The sequence below is a fragment of the Diceros bicornis genome, chromosome 4, assembly GCF_020826845.1.
Source record: "Diceros bicornis minor isolate mBicDic1 chromosome 4, mDicBic1.mat.cur, whole genome shotgun sequence".
In the NCBI taxonomy this organism is placed as follows: Eukaryota; Metazoa; Chordata; class Mammalia; order Perissodactyla; family Rhinocerotidae; genus Diceros; species Diceros bicornis.
This window is the reverse complement of record NC_080743.1, coordinates 96,422,448-96,441,483: the sequence shown is the minus strand read 5'-3', so window position 1 is coordinate 96,441,483 and position 19,036 is coordinate 96,422,448. Positions and strand designations below refer to the sequence as shown.

The following is a 19,036-nucleotide window of genomic DNA, read 5'->3' as shown; positions in this document are numbered from 1 at the left end:
ATGTCCACAAGATTTCAAAAATGCCTAAGCTCATGGGACTGACCTCTGGGAGTTCTGACCTAGAGTTTCACAACAGCATCTACTTACAAAGGAAAAAATCTTTCATATTCTCTCGAAAAATTAGCCCATTCCTTCATCTATAACTGTGATTTACCTCAATGAGATTGTTACAAAATACATAATAATAATAATGGAATTTCTATTTACAGATGAGGAAACTAACTCTCAAGCAAGGAAGTACTGTTTCCTCTATGGAAAAAAGCTTATTATGCCAAGTACAAACTGTATTCAAACTTGATTTAAACTTAACTTTCTGATTTACCTTTGCAGTAGAAACTTTGGTTACTTCCTAGAGTCAAAAGATGTCTAGAAATATAACAGCGGTACATCTGGACTTGGCACAAAACAAGGGTACCTCTGAACGTCCCATTCAGGCTGGCATGTCAACTAGCTGCATGACTACACGCATGCACATGCGTGAACATACCCACATCCACACATCTAGACCAGAGTCACCTATGAAATATTAAAAATTTTACCGTTCAGCTAAGTTGAGCCAAATCTAGCAAAGAACTTGCTTCCTCTTTTGTTAAATGATATCAAAGCTGAATATCATTTTGTTCGACCCCTTTGTTTTATGGAGCAAGAAACTGAAGCCCAGCGAATATAAATGACTCACATAAAGTCACAGAGCTCATTAATGACCGAGCCAAAACCGGAAACTACACTTGCAATGACTCAGATCTTTCCATAGTATCAGACTTTCAGGGCCAATTCAAGAGGGAAAAACTAACACTTTAGTAGCATATAGGGACACCTCCAGTTTTTTGCCACAGATCTTCTGATGAGAATGTGACTGCCTGGATGACCACAGGGACAATGAAGATTTCAGTTTCTGTCAGAAATACCATCATGCAGAACGTTTCAATATTACACTGTAGCAAAAAAAGACACTTTTTCTTAAAAAGCCAAATCATTTTCCTTCTTCTGAACATTTTAAATATAATTTATATATAATAAAACAGTGGATCCCTCACATTCAAGCACATTTTGTTGCAATTTTGTAAATAATCATTAATGTACTATAGTGAATATTTTAAGCTGAAGGAGTTTGAGAAAAGGGCAGAAGCAGGAAGGTCACTTTGATCTTTACCCAACCCTTCTTCCCTGAAACAGGTCATAAAACCCTCATGTGAGAGGTGCCCTCCCCATACCCAGAAGAAAGAAGCATCCTATCTCCAAAGACAAAGGGACACTGAGAAAAACCCCAACCACCGGGCCTTGCTAAGCTTCCCCAGTTTACCGCACTCAGCTCACACCCTTTAACCCTCATAGTCCTCCAGGACTGTCCAGCCTTCATCAAACCTAGCATAAAAATGCTCAGTTCTAACTCTTTCCTCAAGTCCTCACTTCCTTAGGAAGGTTCCCATATCACGTAAAACTTATACTAAATAAACGTGTATGCTTTTCTCCTGTCAATCTTTGTCAGTTTACATTTCAGATGCAGCCAGAAACTCTAAGAGGTTCGAGGAAAACTTTTTCCTCCCCTATACACACTATAGTCAGAAAGCTAAGAGGGCCAACAAAATGGAACAGAAGCTTTCACGAGCTGTGGGGGCGGGGTGGGGGGCAGTGTGAGAGACAGAAGTATAGAGGTTAGGCAGCAAAAAGCACAGTGATTCTGCCAAACGGTAAACAGTAAGAAACAACACCCAGTGGTTATGTAACAATAGCTAAACCTGATGCAGAGTGGGGAAACTATAACCAAGTATTATTAATCCTAAACAAAAAGGGGTTCTGTTCCTGCTGCAAAAGATCAGCATAGAGTAACATAATGAGCACTCATTTTCACTGTGAACGAACTTGAGTGATGATGACCTAACTCTTTAATCTTCAATTTTAAATCCTAGTATAGGTAGGGAATAGTTTGCTGGAAGGACACTCAAGAATATGCCAAAAGTAGTTGCCACTGGGCAGTGCCCTGTGTGTGCAGGGGGAGGGAAGACTGGGGAGGGTACTTTCCAATTTACACCTTTCTGAACTACTTGGCCCTGTTTGGTGCTTCTATTACTTTTTTGGTTTAGTATCAAGAGGGGTTTGTTTTCTAATTTATAGTTTTCTGTATAGTTTAATTTCAAATTATATTGAAAAACAGAAGCCAGTTTTTTTTCTTTTAATTACATAAGGACTAATTAAACATCCAACAAAGATATTACTTGTCAGTAGACCCTTTCTCATATATCATTAGAACTTTGGAGCTCTCCCCTGTTAACAACACTATAAAATCAGAATGTGGAGACAAAGAAGAAACAAAACAAAAAAACAAACAAAAAGAGAGTGTAAGATGAATGTTAAGGAAATATACCAAAATGTAAACAGTTAAATTTGAGTGGCAGCATTCTGTAGTTCATCTTCATCTTTATGTGGTTTTTGTTTTTGTTCTCCAGATTTACTATTTGTTTATAAAATCATAAAAAGAGCCCTTTAAAAATCAGTGTAAGCAATCATGTATCAAGTATACGATACAAAAAGAATGGGAAAATTTATACCCAAAGTTTAAGAATCATTTTTCTTCTACTTCTCTGTATTTTCTAAATTTTATATAATAAATATAAATTTCCTTATAAAGAAAAACATTATATTCATTTTAAAATATTTTAGATGGTAGAACTTTTGGAGACCAGACAATTAGATATATAGTGTTGTCTATTTTATATAAAATTTACCCCTCTCCCCTTATAAAACAGATAGTTAGAAAGATAGTTTGGGGTGGGGGGAGGGATGCTTTGAAGCAAAATGCATTCTTTTTTTTTTTAATTCTTTTTTTTTTGTGTGTGTGAGGAAGATCAGCCCTGAGCTAACATCCGTGCTAATCCTCCTCTTTTTGCTGAGGAAGACCAGCTCTGAGCTAACATCTATTGCCAATCCTCCTCCTTTTTATCCCCAAAGCCCCAGTAGATAGTTGTATGTCATAGCTGCACATCCTTCTAGTTGCTGCATGTGGGACGCTGCCTCAGCGTGGCCAGACAAGCAGTGCATCGGTGCGCGCCCGGGATCCGAACCCAGGCCGCCAGTAGCAGAGTGCGCGCACTTAACCGCTAAGCCACGGGGCAGGCTCACAAAATGCATTCTTAAGCAGCAGTGGAATACAGAGAAAATAACAGAGGACAAATCCCCAACACAAAAGCAGAGAGGAGAATATTCTTTTGCATTACACAGAAAGAGGTAAATCCACTAAAAGCAAATCTAAAACCATGGTTTTGAGACTAAGAAAAAGGAAAATCATTCAGATTTTTAAAAGAAAAGGCTATCAGTTTTATACAGGTCTCTTAATATAAAGCACAGTGGCGTATGTGAGTTTCTCTATGTTGTATTAAAACTTGGGTTTGACTTCCAGTTAATGTAAACATTAGCCAAAATAAAGACATGTGATGTGTTTGCAGCATGGTCGAGGAATTAAACAATCTACAACTAACTAGCTCCTAACTTCTGTATGCTCAGTCCTCTCATCTGAAGAAGGAGAAAAATCATACCTATTACGAGCTGTTGTAAAAATCAATGTGATCACATTTGGGAAAGGGTCTGATACACAGTGTAGAAAATAGAAAAGGTCTGTTAGAACCAAAAGGCATTGGGTAATGTTCAACAGTAAACGAAACAGTGACATTGTCAATAAATCAGCATGACTAAAGATCAGAAGCAAATCAGCAAAATTGAGATCAGAATTTCAGAGTGAAATGATCACTCTCTAATCTCAGAGCATCTCCAACATCTCCAATTCTTGTAATATTTAAAATTAGAGCTTAGATTTTATGAGAAATCAACACAGGGTTCTGCAAATTAGCATTCACTTGAAGGCACGCATAATAGTGTTCAATCTCATGTCTGCAGTTTGAACAGTATATTTCAGTATTCTCTGAATTAATAAAATGCTTACAACTGTCAAAGTGACTTGTTTCAACCTATTCATATAAACTTACCATTGTTTCAGTATAGGCCTCACTATATGCATGCTGAAAAGGATAAGGCAAGGCCATCAGACCTTTATACATTATCTGATTCCCATCCATCAATTCATTTATTCAACAAATTGAGCACTTACCATGTTCTAGTGGTATGTTAGGTACTCAAGCTACGTCAGGATATGACAATGGCGATTAGAAATAAACATTGCCCTTGCCTTCATGGACCTTATAATCTAGCAGGGAGGGTAGCCAATCAATCACACAAATACATTTGGGGAAAAAAACAAAAGGAAACTATCATATTGTGTTACTCTCACTTATTTGATCTCCTGGCTCCGAATTCATTTTTCTTCTACTATGTTACAATTGACTGTTAAGATAAGTCATTTACTTTTTCTCTCGTCTTACTCAAAATCCATTCTACCCTGTTTACATAACTATTCATCAGAATGTGCTGTAGGCACTTAATTTTTATGTTTAATTTCCCTTTGATGGTATGCATTTTTAAATGTAGAAAAACCTCAGATTATTTTTCCAAACATATTTTGTTACACCTTCTAAAAAAGGAAAATGTCATTTTAAAATGCAGCATATGAAAATTGCTGTCTATTCAAATGACATTCTGGTATGAGTCATTTCCCAGTGCAGTCATTTTTTTTAAATAGTCATTATACCAAGCACATGCTGATTATGTAAGTTGCTTCCATTCATTTTGAAACCATTTTCCCTTCTTTCAATTCTTTTTTCAAACAAATAAGTGACAACCAACAGAAACCTTATGTAAAACAGGTGAAATTTAAAAACCATATGTATATTGATTATAAACATGATAATGACTGAACTTGCAGATAATGCTGGGAGAAAGGGCAGGATTCATACAGAGGAGTTAGCCCCATCTTGACTCTTGTCATCACCTGAAAGTGTTCTGCCACCAAACCCAGTGATTCAAGCATCTGTTCACTGCCCATATCCTCCGGTCCTTGCAGCTAGTTTGTTCAGCTTCTCCCTCTTTTACATCATCAGGCTTTCCAGTGCAATGGTCCTTTCACACGTTCCCAATTTATCAGCCTCTCTTTCCTTCACTTCCTTCCTTATCCATCTTAGATTCCTTGATTTATCAAGGAATTGATTTCAATCACGCTCTTAACAATTCTTTTCATTGCACCATTTGGCGAAGACCCAACCCTAGATGAAGTTAACCACTGTGCTTCTCTGTGCTTGGAGAGTTTTATAGTTCTGCATTTTACATTTAGGTCTGTGATCCATTTAGAGCTAATTTTTGTGAAGGGTGTAAGTTCTCTGTCTATTCATTCATTTGAGGTATTGTGTGTGTGTGTATGATATATATATATATACACACACACATATATATACATATATATGTGGAGAGAGAGAGCGCATCTTCCTGGAGCATCAGTCTTAATGGTAAGTAATGTAAACAGTTTTACATTATAACAAACATATATATTATTGAGTAGAATGTAAAATTCACATAATTTGTAAGATAAGGTAGGTGATTTTAAGAAAATTTCAACCAATGTAAGAATTTCAGGTGAAATGATATTTGAAAGGCTATCAGCCCTTTGGAGAATCGAATCATACTACACCTTTCCTGGCCACTGCTTAAATGAAGGCACAGCCTTACAGGGATCATGTGAAACTAACAATCTTTTCCATGTACATGTGCTTAAAAAGACACAATCTTTTAGTTCAAAAGTAGGTTTATTAAGCTTGTGCCACCAAATATAATCAGACCTTGGCCGCTTACACTTCAATATTACTGATCAGGAAGAGCCATTCCATTCCCAATGACACTATAACAATCAATCAACAAATACCGATTGGACCTGGCATTACCAGTATTACTGAGTGCAATGCACGTGTCAAACTGAGTCTGCTGCTGCTGCTATTGCTGCTATCATTTGCTAGCAGCCCATGGCAAGTGACATGGCCCTGAACTGTGTTGCTTGAAGAGAAGATCCAGGAAACTATAAAAGGTTTTCTTTTGGGGTCAGATGGGGAATACTTCAGAATGGCTATGAGTATGGGCTCTAGAGTCAAACACACCTGGGGTATATGACCTTGGACAAGATACTTAACCTCTCTAAGCCTTAGTTTCCACATCTGTAAAATGGGAATAGTAGTAGTACTTTCCTCATAGGGTAGTTGCGGGGATTAGATGACTTAGTGTACATAAAGCACTTTGGATTTCTGTTGCCTAAGTCTCCTATAGCAGTGATGGTGGCTTGTAGGGCCACCAGTGACTTCACACTGGTGAAGCTACACTGCACACACTCATCTTCCTCACTGATCTTTTTCTGAAATACAGGAAAAGCCTTTCTTGATTTGTGATGCTTCAGCCTTAGCTGCAGCAAATCCTAATAGTTTTTTTAAAGGTCTGCAGAAAACATCGGCATGAAGGAACAAAGAATCTGTGATGGACAGAAAAAATAAAAATGTGACTAAAATTAATTATGAAAAGAAAAGCTATTAAACATATATAGTTATTTCTACAATAAGTAATTTTTTGTAAAAGACATGTAATAAATTAGAGTTAGAGTTCAAATTCTTGCCTTTTAGGAAGCTCAAAGTTTTGGGTCTGTTTTTACCAATAAAAAACTGAGTAACAATTTTCTTTGTAAATTTTATAATACCATCTGTTACACATTAATCATTAGTATTCTAGTTCACACTTCTCAAGGGAAAGGCACCACTGAAAAAAATCATAAATTACATTAATGTAATGAAATTACTGTGGCAAATTGTAAATGTGAAAAATTAAATGCTGTGTCTTGGCTTGGCAGAGAAACCAAAGATGTTATGGAAAATAATAACAAAGGATTTACATTCTATAGTTAATATAATATTTAAAGTCATATAAGACATTATACTTATTAGCAATCTATATGTTCAAAAGAGCTGGTATCATATCTTACTATTTAGTCTCTAAGATGCAAAATTAATTATGTGGCCAGGTTTCCAGGACTAAGCAGGACTCTGAGGAGCTATGTGAATATTTATGAAATTGGAGAAAAATCTGAAGAACCTGCCTCCAATTCTACACAGCAAAGCAGAAATGTTCTATATTTTATTTAAAAGAGAAATATTACAGATGAGAAAGCACGTATGTCGAAGGCTTCTCTAGTATCATAAATAAAGCACAGAAAGTTTTTTCCAAATAAATTATCTAAATCTCCATTTAATGGCTCAACAGTGAAGTAAAATGTCTACTTAAGGCATCTTTTCAAGTAATTTTTTATTCTTAATAGTAATAAGCATGGGGGTAAAGCAGGAAAAATTGAAAATCATATTCATTATCTAACCCCACATCAATTATAAATTCAGAAGAAACAAAACAAAATATTAATATGGATGAAAAAGTATCCCCCCCAATTCATAAGCATTTGGGGTAAAGGATGAATTTGTGTTTGTGCATTTGTGTGCATGTTAAGATATTTCTGAATAATACATGATAATAGAATAAAATTACCTTTATTGCTTTTTACAAATAAATCACAAGGCTTCTAAAGAGGAGGTTTGATAATAAATTGCTTCAATGTAATGGAGCTTCTTAACAAGTAAAAGTCCCATATTTTTCCAGGGACCTTATATTCAGGCAAGGCCTCAAGAGAGTATAGGAAAGTTAAGATAAGGTATCAACTCAGCACACACTGACACATATATCATCACCTTTAAGGACTACACACTTAAAATGCTTAAAAAGAAAGACAGAAGAAAAGGCAGGCAGGCAGGCAGTGCCGTTACTATTTGGGTTTTTTTTTAGGGTACCAACTATCATTAGCTTGCATGAATCAGTGGGATCCACTGTTTACATTTGCTTTTTTGTACTTATGACTCTTTCGGTCTTCCTAAAACTGCTCCTATTTTAATTAACCTTTACAAATCTTATTTACCTCTCACAACAGTTGGAACTAAATATTGAATTAAGCAGGTAGGGAGGGAAAGGGAGATAAGCTAACAGTATGTCAGGCGTATTTAATACACTCTCAGTGGATTCTCACAAACCTGTAATGGAGGTACTCTCCTCATTTCACCAATGGGGAAACAGAGATTCAGAGAGGTTAAGGTTAATTGTTCGGAGAGTACACAAATCAAACAGCTAGTCAGGGCCAGAGTTGGGATTCAAACAAAGGTTTGTCTGACGCCAAAAATCAGTGCTCATTTCCAGACGCCAAAAGCACCGAATCAGGAAACATATCAAAATCAAGAGTTCTGGAGCAGCCAAAAGAGCAGCAGAGCTGGGAGACAGTGAAAAATTAACCTGTGTACAAGGTATATCTGAGCACAAAAGCAGACGGCAATAAGAAGAGATCAGAGGAGATCACTAACAATGGAAAATCAATTAGCCTCGACCCTAGAAAAAACAGAAATCATTCCAGAGTTATAGAAGGCCTCTGATAAGGTTACTGAAGCCCTTGTTACATGTTTCTGGCAGTCGCATTTACGATGTGTTGTAAGGGATCAAGGACAAGGAGTCATTCAGAGTCAATACAAGATTTCTAGGGTATGAAAATCAGTTCATGGAATAGAAAGGCATACGTACAAGAGAAAAAAGGCAGTGGCAACAGTAATATGATGTGGCGGTGTGGGCTCAAAGACACAGCAGATGTTTGTCTCCATTATTTTGAAGGGTATTTTTGCTGGTTATAGAGTTCTATGGTATAGAACTAATAGTTATTCAGGAATGCATCCTAAAGAACAATACTTTGGATTCTTCCACCCCAAAACAGTAACCAAGGAGAAGACTATCCCAAGTGACTTCAGTTTTTCAAAGAAATGTACTTTTTTTGAAACTTAATGACATTATGTACCAATGATCTATTATATGTCTGAAATACAGTACTGTACTTCTGGTTTCTGAAATTATGAAAGATGAAAATTTTAAATGGCTGCTGCTTACATATTTTACAATTATAGAACTGCAAAGGGTCATTGTTAAGAGATAAATACTAATTGAGAATCATCAAAGTACAAAATAGTCTATTGGGCACAGAGGCTAGGAGTGCAAAATGTTTACAAAGTCAAATGAATAAGACTGTTGAAGGAGCCTGAAATCTAATTTATAGAACTCATAGTTATTATTTTTAAAAATCAGAAAAGTATATACAGAAAAAAAATAATAAAGTACATATAATTTAGGAACACTTATTATTATATCATTTCTTTCCCATATGTTTAAAAATCCATTATAATGGTGGCTTTCACACTTTTGACTATTACTCACAATAATAACTTTACATCATGACCCAATACGCACATACATGAAAAATTTCACACAGCAATATTTATCCTTCCTATGTGCTCTGTACTATGATATTTTCTATTCTACCTTTTTTTTTTAACACACTGATGGAGACCCACTAAACTGATTCCATGACCTACAACAGGTCAAAAATCTTTGAAAAACACTGTATGCCACCCCCTCCCTCCACATCCTCTCCTTCACTCTCAGGCCCACCACCCTAAAAAAAAAAAAAAGTTTTTCCCTATTGGAACCAAGCAACATACCACTCACTAAAGTAAATGTGCTGAATTAAAATCAGACTACAAAGGGAAACAATTGTATATTCAAAGAGGAGGAAATCATTTCTGAGGGATATTTAATTCACCTTGGCTACTGATCTATCCCTGTATAGAGAGAACAGGAGCTCAAAAGCAGGAGGACACTATGACTCTGTAGTTCAATGAGCAGATGAGCACGTGAGCTTCTCAAATCAACATATAAGGCTGTGAGGAAACAGCCTGTGGTGCTATTGGGTCAGGGCTGTGTGGAACAAAGAGTCCTGCTGCTTAAAATTCTCATAGGAAGATGAAGCCAAAAGCAGCACTGTCTCTGAAATCTCTTATCCAAAACGGAGTCCAATGAAAGTGCCAAGACAGCACCTGACTGAGATTAAGCAATTATGTTCTAGCCAGCAAGAACACTCTACAGAACTAGTTTAATAGCTAAATATCAAGTTTCAAAAGTATATTATTTGAATATTTATTTGCACATATTATTTGAATTTATGAGATCATAACTCAATGCCACTTGGAAGTTTTTATCTCTTCCAAGAAGCAATGAAGTACTTGGTGAATTTAAAAAAAAAAAAATCAAGCTTTGTTCGCATATTTCTCACTACCTTTTCACACTTGCCCAAGAATTGAGAGTGAACCTTTGCAGCTTCCCTCGCTTTCTATGGCATCTCACAGTTCAACTGTCTTCTACAAATCAATACAAGTTTAACAAAACATTCTCATATAGTAATTTAAAATCTAAAAAAATAATAATTTAGTGGACTGTAAGGAACTAGGAAATTTTGGCTGAAGTTTTAAAATACCAGTTCTCCTCATGACTGGACAGCAAATAAACAACCTCCATTATTGTACTCTGGTTTATTACTTAATGCGAGGAAATGTTTAAGATCTAAGCAATGCAAAGCTGTTTACACATTTCATCTTATTCTAGTCCTTCTACCTTCATCCTCTTTTCTACTCTTTCAAATTTCAAAGTATTCAAGTTTGACACAAACTAAAATGTCTTTAATTAAATCCTCTGTTAATTGAGCAAAAGCTATAAAAAAAGAGAAGAAAATCTCTCTCACACAGATTTGCCAAAATAAAAGCCCATCCACTCAGGAAAATGGTGGGCCTTCTAACTAGCTATTCTCCCCGCCACTAAACTACAGAGTCGGAATTTCCTCTTCCTTTTGAGGCACCTAGCTACTGCCTATGCCAGGATGGGTCAATGGCCAGGCACAAACTGTTAGTTGAGGGGGGGAAAGTCAGGGAACTAGTTCTTACCCATCATCAAATCCTAGGAAGAACTGGGCAGCTCCTTCTGGCTGATAAGTAAAGATGAGTGCAGAGAGTCTCTACAATAATGGTAAGTAAATAACTGGCCTATTTAGTTTTTCCAGGAACAAACCAAAAAAGGATCACATTTCAACACTGAATGCTGCTGAAATAAACCCTCAAATACTCTGCAGACCTGAATCAATGATATGTACCATATATCTTGTTATTTATGGCATTCTTCTAAACCTTTGAACGCCCTCTCTCAGTTCCTTCAAAATCTTCACATATCTTCTTGTTGACAATTCAAATTCCACTCGCTCAATAAATTCTCCATGAGCCTCACAGATGAAAGACATTTTTCAGTACACTGAAAACCCCTTGTACTTTATCTGAGCCTTTGGAAGTATATTTATAGTTGTTTATATATATATCTTATCTTTCTACTATAATGTAAGTTCCTGAGGACAAGATTCAGGGCATCATTCATCTTTATACCCCCTTAAGTGCCTATCCCAGTTCTACAAGTTGGCACTCAGTCAATACCTGGTCAATACTTGACATTTAGACTCATATAAGAACCAATCCTTATTGAAACTGTTTACACTACACCTCGCACAACACATCTGAGCAGGTTTTTTATACGCCTATTTTATCTCTTGTTGCAAGATTACAAAAAATTTCATTGCTTATGTATTTCTGTATCTTACTACTTTACTTCCACTTCTTAAAAACTGTACCTTACATATCTACTAATTTAGGTGATTACCCATTGCTTGTCACTAACATATTTACATTTAAATTTAAATTTAAGTTATTTTTAATGTACTTCAGCCAAATTGTATATGTTTTTTTTGCATTCAAACAGGCATAAGTTTAATTATTCAATGAACAAACAAAATAGCACTTTCTAAGCTCCTACCAGGCTCACCTCTTTCAGGCGGCAACTGAGGTGCCCACCCTCAAGCCCTACAAACACCAGTGGTGGCGGAGGGGAAAGAGATATGCCACAGGGCATTACACCTTACTCCTCCTGTCAGATTATTACTAAAAGTTCAACATCAGATTTTCTATTTTTAATAATATAACAAGAGGCCTATAAACTACGCTGACAGTGTGGGCTCCTTTCACATGGGATGATCTTCAGCAGGCTCTGTGCAGACTCAATTGATAGAGGGATAGAATAAGCACCCTTCTAAACTCGGCCCCAGGTCCTGGGCATTTACAGAGGTCAGAAATGATCCTGATCCTCAGGTGCTTTGCAATCATCGTAAATTGACAAATAAAGACCAATACACACAAACAGCAGCAAAAATACAATATAAACGTAATTCATGGATTGGCTGTGTGTCATAAAACTATAGGTTTTTGAAGGTGTTTAAAAAGCAGTCCATATGGTCATCATGGCTAAAGCCACAAGAGTGCAGAACTGGGAATAGGCATGGGTCTTACTAGAAACCTGGGGAGAGGGCCAGCCATGACGGCCTAGTGGTTAAAGTTTGGTGTGCTCCACTTCGGCGGCCTGGGGTTCGGTTCCCGGGCATGGAACCATACCACTTGTCTGTCAGTAGCCATGCTGTGGCGGCAGCTCACATTAAAAAAAGGAGAAACATTGGCAACAGATGCCAATAGCTCAGGGCAAATCTTTCCTAGCAAAAAAAAAAGAAGCCTTGGAGGATCGAGCTTGCAAAAGGATATAGGAAGTTTGGTAAGTGATATGTTTAAATTTTAAAAACAAAATGAAAATAGTGAATCATTGAGCCAGTGAACATTCTGAGTAAAGACATATGATCATGATGCTAATATTTAAATAATATTCATCTTAATAGGGATGTGGGCTCTTGAGGGAGGGGCCGCACTGCCAGTATCTAGAAAAGTATCTGGCAAAAGTAGGTGCTCAATAAATGTTTTCCAATATAATGGTTGGATGTATGGATGGATGGATGAGAGTACAAAGAGTCTAAATCAGGGAGACCAAAATCTTTTAACTCAGGCCTAAAGGGGTGACAATAAGAATGAAGAGGAAATGATGGATCCAAGAGAAATTTTTAGGTAAGTAGTAAGTTGTCAGTAACAGAAAGGGGAGAGATATGGGACTAAGTGATAGGGATTGATTAAAGATGCTTTTCAAGTTTCAAGCCAAAGTGAATGGGAGAATGGAGGATCTTTTCAAGGTAAAAATGATGAGATTACATTAGGCCTGTAGATTCTGAAGTGAAGCCAGAACTTCTAATTATTATAGTAACCATTTGGAGCTATGGGACTAGAATTTGAGGAAGAGAACAGAACTGATGATTTAGGAATCAAAAAAAAAAAGTATTAGAATAGATAAAAGATAGCAATTTCATGAAAAATTCCCAAAGGAAAAATATCTTCCAAAAAACATTATCATCATCATAATCATAATAGCAACAACATAAGTCTAATTTATTATCAGTATTATTATTACAGCAGCTAACGTTTACTGAGTCCTTATTATGTACCAAGCACCAGAGTAAGTTATTTGCATATGTTATTGGACTTAATCTTTACAACAACCCTACAGAGTTTTTATGATTATGCCTGTTTTCCAGAACAGGAAACTGGGGCACAGAGGAATTTAGTAATCACATTTATTAAGTGCCAGAACCAGGACTTAAATCCAAGTCTGATAAAAATACCTTGTTCAATACCAATAGTGTCTACATTTCTATACCAAATAGTCTCTAAGATCCCACTGGGGGATGGGAAATTTCTATTTCTATTTTTTTATCTTAACTTATTAAAGTTTCTATCATTGTGTGTTATTTACCATGTATGTAATATATTAACACAGTAGTATATAAATTATAACTAAGCACTCATTTATGAGGGAGGGAGGGATATTCTCTTCTTTTTTCTAATGGGAATGTATGATCAAAGCAGCTTAGAGATTGCGTTATACATTCTGCCTCCTGTCTAGCTTGGCTTTCTACAAGAATTCAATATCAAACAGTTTTACATTTTTTTCTTCAAAAATAGACCACATATATACCCAAAATAATTAAAAGCAGGGTCTCAAAGAGACATTTATATACCCATATTCAAAGCAACATTATTCACAATAGCTAAAACATGGAAGCAATCTGAGTGTCCATTAATGCATGAATGGACAAACAAATTGTGGTATATACATACAATGGAATACTATTCAGCCTTAAAAAGGAAGGAAATTCTGACATTTGCCACAACATGGATGAACCTTGAGGACATTATGCTAAGTAACATAAGCCAGTCACAAAAAGACAAATACTATATGATTCCACTTATATGAGGTACTTAGAGTAGTCAAAATCATAAAGATAGAAAATAGAATGGTGGTTGCCAGGGGCTGGGGGAGAGGGAAATGGGAAGTTAATGTTTATTGGTTATAGAGTTTCAATGTTACAAGATGAAAAGAGTTATGGAGATGGATGGTGGTATGGTTGCACAATATTATGAATGCGTTTAATACCACTGAATTGTACCCTTAAAAATGGTTAAGATGATAAATTTTATGTTATGTGTATTTTACCACAACAAAAAAAAATTGGGAAAAAAAACAGACCACAGATGATCAGATATTCCATTCATGAACTCACTTATTCCTTCCAAAAATATTTATCAATTGCTTATCTCGTGCCAAGCTCTGCAGTACATTCTATGAATTCTAAGAAACAATCCCTGACTTTAAGGAGGTCAGTAATGTAAAACCCAAATATGTAAACGAATCATTAAAAGTCAATATTACAAGAACAATAACAGTGATAGTCAAGAGCTAGCACTTTCTATTAGGCACTTGCTATATGCTGAGTCCCTAGTTCTAAACACAGGTATTTTATCTAAACAACATTATGACAGAGACATATTATTATCTCCATTTTACAGAAGATAAAACTGAGGCTCAGGTAAGTTAAGAAACATGCCCAAGATTACACAGCTTATAAACAGGTGAACCCAGGCAGCTTGATTCCAGACCCCGCGCTCTTAACCACTCTTCTTGGAGCGGTGATAAGGGGCTCTGAGGGAAACAGGATCAAGCAGCCTATACCTGCTCTCCGTTTGCTAGGTCTCCAGAACCCACAACTAAACCCTTTCAAGTTAATTGCCTATTAAAACAAATCAGATCTTAAAAAGCAACACAACAACAATAAAAATCAGGCCATCGTTGTCAGACTTGTAATCCTAACAATGCACTGAGAAATGGGTATTGCACTCTATAATGCTATATTTCAGGAAAAATTACTTCATAATAGGCAACAAAACATTTTTATTCATACACAAGTGCTCCCTTGCTTAAATCATACTGAAACAGATTTATACAATACCTCATGGAGAACAGTCTTGAACTAACTAGAAATCTGATTTGCACTTCAGAACTTGCATTAAGAGTCAGTAACTGGTCTTAATCTATTTTAAGTCAATTATCTGCTTCTGTGTGACTTCATAGACATTCTGGAGTAAATTATATAGATGATAAAGTTCACAGTTCAACAGGTTTCTAAAGTTTAATTTAAGTCTCCATGTACCTACATCCACCCTGAATGACATTATAATAAAAATCAACAGTATGTGAGAACACGCCACCTCAAGCCAGCTGCTTCCAGTGCAGGTGAGTGAAAAGTGGTTTCCAAAGAACAAACTTCACTTTGCCTTGAACATTCTGAGAACATAGTGGATCATTAAAGATTTACTACCCGACACAGGAGGCAAATAAACATAGCAATTCCTACTTGACTTAGATGCCATGGTTATAAGTAAAACAGAAACGAAAAGACAACACCAAAAGGTTTATATTTTCACATTACCACAGGCTAGACTTGAAGCAATCACTTGCTTCGTACTAAACCTTTACCAAATAGTATTCCTCCAAGCCTTCTTTGAAAGACCAGGTATTTTCCTCCATTGGACTGTGTCAAATATTGACTTTACTTTCGTGTGGCCAGAACCAGTTTTGAGCCTGTTCAGATTGTTCTCAGAGGCTATTGCTCCCTCATAAATCCACCTTGAAAGACAAACAGAAGATAAGCTCAAATGAAAAGGGTCTTCCTGTGGAGTTCTAGCTAAGCATTTCTCATTAACAAAGTCAGATAAACATATTACATTAAGAGGAAAATGTAGGCGAATTATTAAATTTAGCCAATTATCCTATTCCACTTAAATTCTTTAAGAACTAAGTAAAACTGTTGCAATCACTTTTATCTTTAAAAAAAAAAAATTAGTTTAAGGCCAAATGTCTTCTCCCTTTGTGAAAAATACGATGTTCAACATGAGGATTCCACATATTTCCAAGATTTTTTTCTTTAAAAAAAGTCATTTGAGACAATATCTTAGAAGTCGAATGCATTATTGTTTGTCTTTAACAGAAAAAAGTCAATGCAGGGGTAAACAGAACACAAACTCAGGTGTTTCCCCAAGTGAGATACTTAGAAGTGCACTTTCAACTTAATTCCTGCTCAACTTTGTTAAAGAGTGAAAAATGCCATTTCCATAGGATAAGTGTATATCAGGAAACTGATCAAACAAGATAGAATCATTTTAAATGGCACACATCCAGTAACATGGAAGAAAGGCTTTTTAAAACTTTCTCAGCATGGGCCATATAGATCTTTGAAAATTCTTCCTCTCACAATTCTGCAGATCACTACTGTAAACCTAAGTCTACATGTTGCTATATAAAACAACAATGCTACACAATGTCTATCAGGGGAAACCTTCTCTTAGAAAAACAAGGCTGAACTTTGCTTCGATATCTTAAAGAAAACACAATTATTGTGAAGTCTTCCCAGACCAACCCTAGCCAACTGATATTTCTGTATTTGGAATTTGATTTCCACAGAATTTCAGAGATCAAAGAAACATTACTGATGAGGAAACAGAAGCTCAAATAAGTTAAGTGACTTGGCAAGAGTTTTGTGACTTGTTAAGTAGCAGAGCTTAGCAAAGACCTCGTTTCTTGATGGCCAGATTGATGTTCCCACAGTAGAACACTGGGTTGTCATCAGCAGGTTTGTGCAATACAAGTTCTCTCGCTAACCAAATTATGAGCTTCCGGAAAATGGAAACTACATCATTTATTTCTCGTGAAATTCCAGAGTGACTTTCCTAGTTCTGAGACCTTAAAAAAAGTCAAATAAATATTACCAAAATAAAGATAGAAAGCAGTAAATAAATGTGTTCAGCACTAGATCTTGATAAAATGGCAAAAACCCACTCTTCAAGATTCAAAACAAAACCCAACACTCATCTGTTTGTATGTCTGTTTATTTCTAGTTCCAGAAAGATTTTGAAAGAGGACATCTTTTCTTACTTTTTTTGGGTAAGTATGGCTTCTCTGACTAGCACTTTAAAAAAAATATACTTGATCAAGTATTCAGTAATTCCAGGTTATTCACCAGGGACCTCGTCAACAATTAACCACAATACTCCAAAAAGAGAAATAGATCTGAACCAAAAAAGAAATACTGGGTCTAATTATAGTAGCAAGAGAATATTTAAGCAATCATACATGATTCACTTAATATTCAATTAGAAAACTGACTCTATTATTGGGCTAGAAATCATCTGATAACACAGAAAATTACAATATAAATGGATCTTTAAGTTTTTCGATCCAAATAGCTGTTGTCAAGAGCACGAGCATACCAGGCCAAATCTTGTTACGCCTTTCTTTATCCCACAGCCACTGTGCCACTGAGCCTCGAAGTGGCTGTGCTAGCCATTTTCCACTTGTCCCTCCAGACCTTCACTCTGCTCTTCTTCAACCTGCTCTGAGTTTGGCCAGCCAACCATCATGAACTTCATCAGAGGACTCCCTTGCCTTTGGACTCTCACATGGGTAAGGCCAGTGGGAAGCAATGGCTGAAGAACAACGGAAGAAGAGTCAAGTCAAGATATTTATTCTCCCACCTTCCTCCCTGCCAGATTGCATTGGTTAGTTGCTCCCCTCTACCAAAGACCATAGCTCCTGTCAGTCGGCCCTTCCATTACAGCTACTCTCCGGGAGCTCTCTCCCTTTGCCCTGACAGGCCTAGAGGTAGTAAAGGCTCCTGCTGCTGCTACTTTGTATGAGTCCCTTTCCCCACAATGAACCATCCCTTGTTAGTTTCTCTTAACTCTGCCCACACCTTCGTATTAGTCCCTTTAGTAACTTTTCAGTTATCCGAATTGAGTATACCGTCTATGTCCTGCTAGGACCCAAAATGACACTTTGAAATAGAGTTGCTTCCTGCCTCATGTGGCCAGTTCCAGATCATTTTCATTGTGGGGGACCGGGTTGGGGGGGTAAACTTTAATCACTTGTGCTTTTGTTGTCATATCTTAGAAGGTTTTGCCTAACCCAAAGTCACAAAGATTTATTCCTATATTTTTTCTAAGACCTTTATAGTTTTAGCACTTACATTTAGGTCTATAATCCATTTTGAGTTACTTTTCATTTTAGGGTCTAAATTTATCTTTTTGTATGTGGCTATCCAATTGTCCCGGCACCATTTGTTGAAAAGACTACTCTTTCCTCATTGAATAGCATTGGCATTTTTCTTGAAAATCAACTTACCATAAAGGTTTATTGCTGGACCCTCAATTCTGTTCCATTAATCTATATGCTTAGCCCTAAGCCACTACTACACTGTCTTGATTACTGTATCTTTATTGTAAGTGTGAAACCAGGAAGTGTTAAGTCCTCCAGTTTTGTTCTTTTTTTTTCGAAATTGTCTTGGCTATTCTGGGTCCTTCATATTTTCATATCAATTTTAGGATGAGCTTGTCAATTTCTGCAAAAACATCAGCTGAAATTTTGATAAGGATTGCATTGAATTTACAAATTTAAAGAAAATTGCCACCTGACTCTTCAGATCCATAAACATGGAATGTCTCCACTTACTTAGATCTTCAATTTTACTCAGCAATGTTTTATAGTTTTCAGTGTGCATCTTGCACTTCTGCTAAAAATATTCCTAAGTATTTATTCTTTTGATGTTATTATAAATGGAATTGATATCTTTAATTTCCTTTTCAGGTTGTTCATTGTAATATATAGAAATAACAATTGATTTTTGCATATTAATCATATATTTTGCAACGTGCTGAACATACTAGTTATAGTTTTTTTGTTGTAGATTCCTTTAAATTTTCTACATATAGGGTCATATCATCTGTGAATAAAGACAGCTTTACTTCTTCCTATCCAATCTAGACGCATTTTATCTCTTTTTTTATTGCCTGACTGCAATGGCTAGAACGTCCATTATAATGTTTTATAAAACTGGTGCGAGCAGACA

The 19,036-nt window shown here is 36.2% G+C and overlaps 1 protein-coding gene across 1 annotated transcript in view; it reads right to left on the bottom strand.

Moving 5' to 3' along the window:
* Positions 1-19,036, bottom strand: part of NME7 (NME/NM23 family member 7) — a 223,552-nt gene that overhangs the window by 174,391 nt on the left and 30,125 nt on the right. The gene's annotated exons all lie outside the window — the stretch shown is intronic.